The 10,673-nt window shown below is 48.9% G+C and overlaps 1 pseudogene; it reads left to right on the top strand.

The window, feature by feature from the left end:
* The first annotated feature begins 807 nt into the window (after window positions 1-807).
* Window positions 808-10,373, top strand: LOC115316665 (annotated as a pseudogene).
* Window positions 10,374-10,673: the final 300 nt, after the last annotated feature.

The raw sequence follows: 10,673 nt of genomic DNA on the forward strand, positions 1-10,673 counted from the left end.
AAAGCAGATTGGGGATTCTCTCTCTTCGACTACTTCGTGTCAGCAGTCCTGACACGACACTTTTAATCTACCTTCCCTGCCAGATGAGATGACTGTAGCCAAGCTATCTTTGTTTTTCTTTCCTCTTGATAAGCATATTTTGCTATTTCTGTAAAAGGGAAAATGGCTGCTTCCACACTCGCCCACTCAAGGGATATGTCTACGTAGATTTCGTTCGGGGAGGCCGAGTCCCTCGTACAGCATGACCCATGACGTGAATGCGCTAGTGATGCAAAACTATTGATAAATTGACTCTCGATACCGTCGGTGGTTTCTGCCAAAACTACCGATAAATTAACTCTCGATACAATCAAAAGTTTTTTGAGAACTATCCATAGTACCATTGATGTTAACATTCAATGGTTTATTTTCGCCTCTATTGACTATTCATCATTTTCAGAAAACTATCGGGCATTGAGAAAATGCTAGCAGAACACAAAAAGGGCACGGCGACTGATTTGTACGGCCATACGAATCGAGTGTCGACTACGACATCTAACGAAAACTTGACGCTTGGTCAAAAATAGTTTTCACAATGGTTCACATCGATAGTTCTATCGACTGTTGATACTTTTTTTTTTTTTTGCGATTGATAGTTAGATTTGGCTTTCGCTATAAGTAGTTTTGCACTACTAGCTTACACCGACATACACCATATCGTCGTGTTGAACGTGCCTTTCCGATCGCACAGAGGGTCCTCAGCAAGGGGGACTGGCACCCGTCCCTGGCCTGGGGGATGTCCCCCAAGAGCAGTCGTTTGCCCGGGCAATGCTCGAGAGGGGACAGCAGCAGCAGCAGGGCCCCCCCGAAGCGTTCCCTGCCCTGGGGCATCCACAGAATCCTCCCCAGCGAGTTTCACAAGCAACCCCTGCTGCACAAGCAGCCCCACCCGCGCAGCCCGCACCTCAAGCGGCGGGAGGAGACCGCTTCGACATGCAAAAGTTTGCGGAGTTCCTTCCGGTCGTGCCGTGGAAGCAGACCACATTCCCGCAACGCCCCGGCGAGGGAAAGCTGGGCAGGCCGATATGCCCCATCTTGCGCCTCTGCCGCAACCTTCCGTTACGACGGACTACGGCGAGGACTGTAAAGGTCCGTTCACACTCTTGCAACCGAGTACGACCGAGAGAGACCAGACCGGTTTTTAAGCCTCTTGCGACCGCGTCCTAAAAGGTGGTCCCTCGATTTCCGCCTGGCGACGTCGCAAAGTGTCGTGTCGCTGGCCGCGATACTGGTTGCGTAGCGGCGGCGGTGGCGATTGTTGCAGACCGTTCTGCTGCCGGTTGCTCTCCGGCTTGACAGTATGGGCAAGCTTCGGCAGCGAAGAGTCAGGACGCTGCGATGACGGCGATGCTCGCATTTGCTCATGCTTTTTACCGGGACTTGTAGCCCCGAACGCCAGGATCGCGATGACTGACGACACGACGCGCCGGCTTTTGTGGTGACTTGGGTAACTCGTTCGGTGTACGGTTGGGAAAGGACTCCGGCCGCGTCAGTCGAAGACACGTTCTGGCACCGTAGATGAACCGCAAGGTTTCCTCCTTGTAGTCGGACCCGGTGGTTGGTGGCTCTGTGGTCTGTCGGGGGGGGGGGGGGGGGGGGGGGGGGGGCGGGGGGGCGGGGGAGGCATAGTAAAATCTAAAACGAGTGTGCTGTGGAGCTGGGGGGGAACGGGCCGAAACTTTGCGAGTCGGCAGAATCAAAGAAAAACTGGGCTCGATAACGTGCCTTCTTTCCGCGGGCATATGTTTGGATGGCCTGAATGTGGCTCGTGTATCTACGGTATCCAGAGTTGTACGAACAAGTAGTGCGTCGTACAAATGTCAGTGGAGACTGCACATACTTGCAATCCTTTTTGAGCTTGTTGAATGTCACAATTGACAATGGCACAGCATTGTCATCACTGTGATGGCTCCAAGATGTCCTTCTTTCCTTCAAATCACCTAGGGTAAACCCAAAAAAAGTTGGCAGTGCACCCTATTTTTAAGACCATAATGGTAATCAAAAGGACTAAGATTTTTTTTCGCTTTGTTTATTTAGTTTTTAGAATAAACACATTGCATTTGTAAAGCATGGAACGTGAGGGAAAATTTTGTTTGACACGTTGGTCTTTATATAGAAATTAAGCTTCGCTTCTCGGATTTCTTGGCGACAAATAATCCGCTTAGTGGGGTTTGTCAAAGCTTGAGCCCAGAGACTGGATGGAAGCTTGAGAAGTAGTAAAACAATAAAAAAAAATTATGCTACAGCAGACAGCTGCTCCAGAACCCTGGGTTTTCACACCCTTCCATGACGAGAGAGTCACACACCTTGTGATGAATGCCTCGCATCTGAAAATGTCTATTTAGCAGTGTCGTGGCTCCTATTTCCTATGTCTTCAGTGTCTTATTAACGGTAAATCAGTTTTCCTGTATGGGTTGAATCTGAAGAGGTGTGTCATATTTCAGCCATGACCACACGATACAATGACGTCGTGCGCCTTGGTCACACGACCTGATATTCGTGACCCCCATGAAGCGATTCTCCGTTCATGGCTGTTTGACACGAGCCTATGATTTTAGTTTTATGGTCTGTAAAATGGATTTTTGTTAATCGGGTAAGATACACTAACCCCGCAAGGCATACTGAAAATACCAGGCAAGCGTCCACTCAAAATGTAGAGAAAATCGCGAAAAAAAGGGGGGATGGGCTCTTCTCCGGTCATCAATTTTTGCATATCAATATACTGTGCTTATTTTCTCAGATCTTACATATTTGGGAATGGGCGCTTAGTGTGGAATGGGTGGATTCGCAGTATTCTATGGTAAGTGATTGCTATTATGAATTTACTAGCTAAAAAGCCGAGGTCGCCAGCCGCCTAAAAAGGCGGCTGTAGACCTCGATTGTCGCCTTGAACGTAGATAATTTAACTTGCAATACCAGGTGGTTTATTTATTTTTGTTATAGGGGTAGTGCAACGATTTTAATGTTAAAAAAATTTGCAGGTTGTATTTTTCATATTGTTTATCTAGGCACGGATGACGAAAAAAGCGCCGCCTTGCCCCAAAGACTGCGATTCCGCCGCGTAGTCGCAAAATAAAAAAACAAATCATTTGCCGACCTGCAGCCGCATGTGGCGGTTACGGTAACTACGGTGAAACGTCTTCTGGGGGACACGAGGAAGTCAAGAAAACCTGTCCCCCTCCGCTTCTACACTTGCCGTCAGCCCCGTGGCGAACAGCCCTTTGTGTCGATCGGTCACCATGACCTCTGGTGATGCGAATCTTTGATAGGTCGACAGTTGAGGAGGAAGCGGCTGGGGACTCTGAAGAGAGTACCCACCGGGAAACCAGGTGGTCCCCCAGAGTATGTCACTCGAAAGAAGATGTGGGAGTTGAAAGGCACTTTGAGCTTTGATATTTTTTTTAAAATAAAAACTGGCACGCGCATGAAAACCTGGTTTTCTGTTTTTTGTTCCATCAACAACAGAGACTAATTCCCGTAGTTAATTGGCCAATTAATTGCTAGAACGTCATGGCCCCTGTAGCTTATTCGCTTCATTCAAACTTTATTTGCTTTGTTTCCTGCTTGTTTCTGGCTTGTGGCTAGTGGAATGCTGATCTCTCGGGAGTATTGCACAGCAGCAGGGTGCAGATGTGTCCATGGTTAAATGACGCCGCAAATTGAAGTGTCGTCCATGCAGCATCACATCCGCGAGTGAAGCCATGCCCCAAGCGCGGACTACTCGTTGCCTTCAGTCATGCTTTGGCTGCACATGCGTCAAAGTGTTATCAAAGATCGAGAGGTCGTGCCGAGGGCGGACTCCTACTGCAGATTTCGCGTTTCAAAAGCATGTTGTTTGGGATGGCTTGGATTCAGCGTTTTCGGATAAAACGAAGGGTCCGAAATGCTAGCGCTGGTGAAGTTGCCGTCAGTTTGCACTTACCCGGATAGCTTCAACAATAAGGATCAATGCAAAACGAAAAAAGTTGGGATATTTTTTTTAATGCAGATAGCAAAGAAAGCAGTCTATTTTTTATTAAATTTTTTTTGTCAGCAGACAGGGCTTGTTAATTTTTTTGTTGTAAATATGGCTTGGGATATAAATGAATACCCTCGTTTTTTAATTAATTTGTTATTTTGTTTTCTTTCTTGGGGGGGGGGGGGGAGGGGTTGTGTTAAGAGATTGGAGAAATCAGCAGGCTCCTGTTAGGACACCAAACTCTTTTATTCATAATTCTTGGATATGTCAAACAAAATTGATACGTTAGATGGTATCCCATAGATGCAGTGCAAAAATATTTTTAATAATATATATTTTTAATACTATCGATTTTGCACAGAATTCAATCTTTTACAGCATTTTAGCGACTTTCCAGCCGAACATCTGATAAACGATACAAACTTTTAAGTTCCCTTGATGTTCATCTTAGTGGACATCAAGGGAACTCTATTACTCTATTACAAATTTAAATTGCAGCGAATTGGAATTTCATTCAGAAATTAACTTCGATGAATGCCAATTTTGTACTAAAAACGGGAACAAGAAATTTCCTCAAAATTTCGCCAAAAACATACACCCTGAATATGCACAACCCTACACTCTTAGAAAAAAGGGTCAGTATAGTCCTCCCTAAAGGGAGGAACGCTCTTGACACATATGTTCCTTCAGAAAGGGAGAAACTTTCGTCCCTTAAGCAGGGGAGGAAAAGTTCCTCCGTCGACTGCATCTCATTATGGCAGCCACGAATCGAGCAAATCGAGCTCGGTAAGGCTTAACGAGAACACTAAGTCTATTGCACGAAGCGAGAGGAGCAGGAAATAAAAACGTAACACGAGCTTTCCGTGAACTGTATTTATTTCCGAAGTTTCTTTACCCCTGCAGGTAAAGAAACTTACGTTTCGAAAGCATGCAGTCACTCAGTCTTCTCATCGTCAGCACTGCGATGTTCAACGGAGACAACCGGCACTCAGTTCGCGCACTTTATGTCCTACCTTTGCTATTCCTCGAGCCGCAATTCCTTCGTCAACCGTTGCGTGAACCGCACATCACGGAGGAGTGAAAATCATTCGCCCGCAAAACCAAAAGCCGCTCTCAAAAAAAAAAGCAAATCCGAAGCAACCTCTTGGCTTATCTCAGCACGGTAACACGAAATTATGGCGTAGCCGCGTAGCGTAAAAGGATGTTAAATCGCTTGCCACCAGATGGCAGGGTCAAGCAGAGTAATCGCACGTAGCTAGGCTAGGTGGCGCTAGGTACCGCCCAATTCATGTTTTACAAAAAAATATTAATATTTCCTTACGCCACAATTGCGTTTCCTTTTCTTCGGAATCTCTAACACATGTAGACACGTTGCGCACACTACAAACCCTACAAAACATCAGGTCAACATATATTGAACGTATACACAGGCATCGCCATGGCACATACAAACATCAATACAACAGCACACTACCCCGATCACTACTACCGAGCCCTGCGTTTCCGTCTTTAATAGTGGTCGTTTTGAACGCACGGAATTTTTCGGTGACTCCCTAAGCAAAAAAAAATATTCCGAACATGTTCATTTTTTTCCAGCAATGTCATACATCTGAGGCTATTTTTAATGGCTCAGGGGATGAATCTCTTATTAAAAAGAAGACGCTCGATCATGCCATAATTATTTGAAAGCCAATAAATCGAGCCGCTCCAATATGGTTCCAAGCCATGAGTTTGTTTTCCCTCATGGCCCTTCGTAGCCAGTATTTATATTGTAGTGTTCGTTTTTCTATTTGTGCTGTTCGCGCAAAGCTGCAATTGCCGTCTTGAATTAATCTCTTTAGAGCAGATATCCACTCAGCTGGAAGTGATGCTTCACGGGCACAGAAATCGCTTTTCGATCAACTTGAATGCAGTCAAAGCCACGACTTGCGACAACTGTTAAGTGTACGGAGCTGCGCCGTTGCGAGCTCGAAAACTTCTAGCGCTCATCCCAGCGCGCCACTTAGAGGGCAGTTTCTACAGGAACCGTAATATATTTAAACAGTAAAATAAAGGATAGCGTTTTTTGTTTTTTTTCGATTTTGCCTGTCTTTTTTTTATGCTAAACTTCCATTATAAATATACGTACTTTCCGTCATACTTTCGTAGTGTTGTCTTTTCCCCAGAGCGCAATCGCTCTCGGGGACCGACAGTCACATTGGCCACTGTACGATAGGAGCTTACCGTTCAGACCAGGGTTCCAACATGACTATCCACACGTCGATCGACTGCACCTAATCCCTCAAGTGGTTTTAAACTCTTTAATGTAAAGCGGAATGTCATCCTGCGACACCCCGGCCCCTCCGATAACGGCCCGACCAGCGGCATCAATGCCCGACAGTTTACGTCATCTCATCTTGTTGTTACACCACTGATACGCGAACACACGGTCACATCGGCGATAATTCCAGTCTTCTGTTCACAACCCACAACACTGCCATCACGATGTCGCTGACACGAAGAAATACAGAACCACGTTAACGATGTTGTTGACACGCAGAAGAATCACGTTGAACGCCGGTTGGCACTCGGCGCGGGACAACGGAACCGAACTCAGCACGGAAGGCACCCAGGCAGCCGGCAGGAAAACCTGCCTTCCTTGGACGCAGTTCCCGCGATTTCCATAACGTCGAAAACGTCGACACAGTTCCTCGTGGTTTCGCTGCTGTAGTTCCGCGTGCGTCCCGCAAATTGGAGACGGCCGTCTTACCCAGTGTATGTAGCGCTGCTGGCACTGCTCCGGAACTTCGCTGTTTCTAGCGGCTTCGTTAGCTCGTTTGATAAAATTAGTGGTAAAAACGTCAATGCAACCGAAATGTTCTGCACGTTTGCACTAGAAGACGGAATTACAGGCGGCCTTCGCTGCCGCTGAAGCTCAATCAACTCAACATTAATTTATTAAACAACGTGCGCGATGTGCTCGAAAAACGAAACCGAAAGAAGATGGGTCGGGAGGGCGAAAGCTTTCTCCGGTCTGCCTGGAGGAGGAAAACGTCTCGGAGAATAATAAGGACTTTAATTTTCCTTTCATCGGTCTGGGTTTGTTTAGGTGTGTTTGGTAAACAAAAATTTAAAAAAAAAATTTACAAAAAAAGAAAAAAAAAAAAACGACCTTTCTGGGGATCGAACCGTTGACCACTCGGTCAGTAGCCCGGTGTTCTACCCCTGCGCCAACTGAACAAGGAGGAAGTCGCCCTCCTCCTTTCATCTGAACTGCCGTTCCTCCCTTCTCTGGGCAACTTGTCCGCAACAAGGAGGAACAGTCGTTTTTGCTACCTTTCTCCTCCCTTTTTTCTTAGAGTGTAGGCCAAGCATCAGCAAGGCAAGAGATATAAATGGGCAAAGTGGAGTCTGAACTCTGCCTTGTCTCTGATTACAGCTGACGTCCTGAGAGTAATTGCTGCAGTGTTTTTCGTCCCCTTTGGTGAAGCCTGTTAGGCAACTAGTAGAAGACACGGACAGACTTAAAGCTGGTTTACACTTTGCGCTGAGTTGGCACTGCACCATATGTCAGCTGTACCTCAGTGAGCAGTGGAATGCCGACACAGTCTGGTCTAGCTCAAAGCCAGCGCCACGTCTATAATGCTACACTGTGTGCGTGAACAGGTCTTCTGAGTTGCAAGCTCTTGCGTCTCAAAAATCTAGGTGTGCAGAACTATGTTGCACACGAGCAGCACTGTGCAATACCCCTACCCATCCCCCCCCCCCCCCCCCCATTCAATTTCATGAGTCAGATTTTCCGTGCTCAACCCTCGCAACATAGAGACCTGGACAACAAAAATTTTTGCCGAGGCGATTGACTGACGCTCGACTCCTTACTTTTCTTCCAGGTGTTGGCAAACCACTTTGCCTTGGAGCTGCCAAACGGCAATGTCTATCACTATGACGTCGCCATCTTTCCGCCGCTCAGGGAGGAGAAGGCCAAAACCCCCGGGCAGAAGAAGATGCGCACCCTCAGCACCCACGTCAACCGGCGGATGATTCAGCAGCTCGTGGACAAGTACTGCGGGGAACTGAACAAGTGCCTTCCCGCATTTGACGGCCGCAAGAATCTGTACACGCGGCGCAAGCTGCCCTTCGAGGAGCGCATCTGCACCGTGGACTATGAAGAGGAAGAGGCCCGTAGACCCGGCGAGCCCCTGCGACAGTTTTTGGTGAAGATTCACTATGCGGCCACGGTCAACCTGGACGCTCTGCATGCCGTCTACAACATCCGGGTGCGCGTGGTTCCGCAGTAGGTGATCCAGGCGCTGGACATCATCATGCGGCACGGGCCGTGCATGCAGTGGACTCCAGTGGTGCGCTCCATCTTCATGTTACCAAGCCCCAGGGACCAAAACTCCATTGGGGGTGGGCAGGAGGTGTGGTTTGGCTACAACACCAGCGTGCGGCCCGCCCAAGGGAAGCCATGCTGAATGTCGACCGCTCGGCCACTTCGTTTTATGAGGAGCAGACACCGCTGGAGTTCATGGTGAAGGTGCTCAGCGACTGAAGGACCAAGTTCTCTCTTGAGACGACGAGCTCCTTGAACGACAGTCACATCAACACCCTCGACGAGGAACTCAAACTGCTCAAGGTGGAGGCGATGCACCTGCCATACTTCCGTAAGTACCGCGTGATCAAGATCACGAGGGTATCGGTAGTGAAGCTCGAGTTTTCCCTAGAGGACAACACGAAGATCAGCGTGGCGGAGTACTTCCGCAGGAGATACCCCAAATTTGCACATTATCCCCAGCTGCCGTGCATCATGGTTGGCAGTGCTACTAGACCTGTCCTCATCCCGCTTGAGGCCTGCAAGATTCCCAAGGGCCAGCCGTACCGCAGGAAGCTTGCTCCCGACATGACAAAGGAGATGATCAAGAGGACGGCACAACCGCCGGCATTGTGGTTTGCGAAAATCAAGGAAGCGGTGCAAGACGTGGTGCAGAAAAGTCAACCCTACCTCAGCGAGTTCGGCACCAAGATAAGCACTGAACCGACGCAGCTTAAAGGGCGCGTGCTCGAGGCCCCCACCATCGTCATGAAGGGCGATCAGAAGCTCTATCCCAGGGAGGGCTCCTGGGACCTGAGGGACGAGCAGTTCCACCAGGCCGCTTCTGTGGAGAGCTGGGTACTGCTAGGCATGAACACTCCGCGTTTGAGAAGAGACGAGTTGAAAAATTTCATCAGACTCTTCCAGGAGACCGGAGGGAAACTTGGCATGTCAGTCAGTAACCCACTGGACACCAGGATGAAGGATGTGGGAAGAATCAGTACCAGTCAGATCCTGGCAGACATCAAGAAGGACTGTCCCAGCGTGCAGCTTGTCATAGTCGTCCTCGGTCGGGGCTCCTCCTATGCGGACATCAAACAAACCGCGGAGACGAGCCTGGGAATCAGGACGCAGTGCATCCTGGAGCAAAACTTCACCAGGAACTGCAAACCTCAGCTGATGGTGAATCTGTGTCAGAAAATAAACGTAAAGATGGGCGGCGTAAACAACAGCCTCCTGCAGGCGCAGAAGCCAGAGATCTTCATGAAGCCGGTCATAATCATTGGAGCGGACGTGACCCACCCTGCTCCCGCGGACCGCATCCAGCCGTCCATCGCGGCCTGCGTGGGGAGCCTGGACTCTATCCGTCCAAGTACCGTGCGTCCATCCGCGTGCAGCTGGAAAACCACGAGGCAGTGGCCCACGTCGAGATGATCAAGGACCTCAACAAGGGCATGGTGATGGAACTGCTCAAGGCCTTCCGCGAGGCCACGCGCCACAAGCCGGAGCACATCATCTTCTACCGCGACGGTGTCAGCGAGGGCCAGTTTGCTGAAGTGCGCGACCTCGAGCTGCAGGCCATTCGAGACGCGTGCCTTTCGCTGCAGCCCGACGGCAGCTTCAAGCCACCGGTCACCTTCATTGTGGTCCAAAAGCGCCACCACATTCGGTTTATGCCAACCAACAACCGAGACGGTGTGGGCAAGGCCCATAATGTACCCCCGGGCACTACCGTGGACACAGTCGTCACGCACCCCGTGGACTTCGACTTCTTCCTGTGCAGCCACTACGGCATCCAGGGGACCAGCAAACCAGCATATTACTACGTTGTCCACGACGACTACAACTTCTCGTCGGACGATCTGCAGAAGTTGAGCTACTACCTGTGCCACACGTATGCCAGGTGCGCTCGTAGCGTCAGCATCCCCGCACCGGTGTACTACGCTCACTTGGCGGCGTTCATGGCCAAGGAGCACATCTTCAGCAAGGTGTGCTCTGGGGGGCAGCCCGAATTTCTCGACCAGGGAGTATGAACACGCCGTGGCCCTTACGGATGTCATGAAGCAAATCATGTACTTTGTCTGAGGCTTCTTGGATACTCTTTTTTATTTTGGCTTTGGCAGAGCATACCGGCCATGATGCAAGCATATTGCATTTTTTTTAGTATGCAAGCATGATGTATGCATGATGCAAGCATTTGCATATTTTTTGTATCTTAACCATAAAATTTGAGATGGTACGTACGTCTGGATTTAGTTTCTTATTGCTTTGTCTGGTTTCTGTCTACTGTGTATGACTAGGGTTCTTCATTTTCGGGTAAAACTCAATATTTGCACCCTATACACAGTTTTTATAAAAATAGGGTTACGCCCAATTTCTCCCCGA

The sequence above is a fragment of the Ixodes scapularis genome, unplaced genomic scaffold (assembly GCF_016920785.2).
Source record: "Ixodes scapularis isolate PalLabHiFi unplaced genomic scaffold, ASM1692078v2 PGA_scaffold9__187_contigs__length_104089568, whole genome shotgun sequence".
Taxonomy (NCBI): Eukaryota; Metazoa; Arthropoda; class Arachnida; order Ixodida; family Ixodidae; genus Ixodes; species Ixodes scapularis.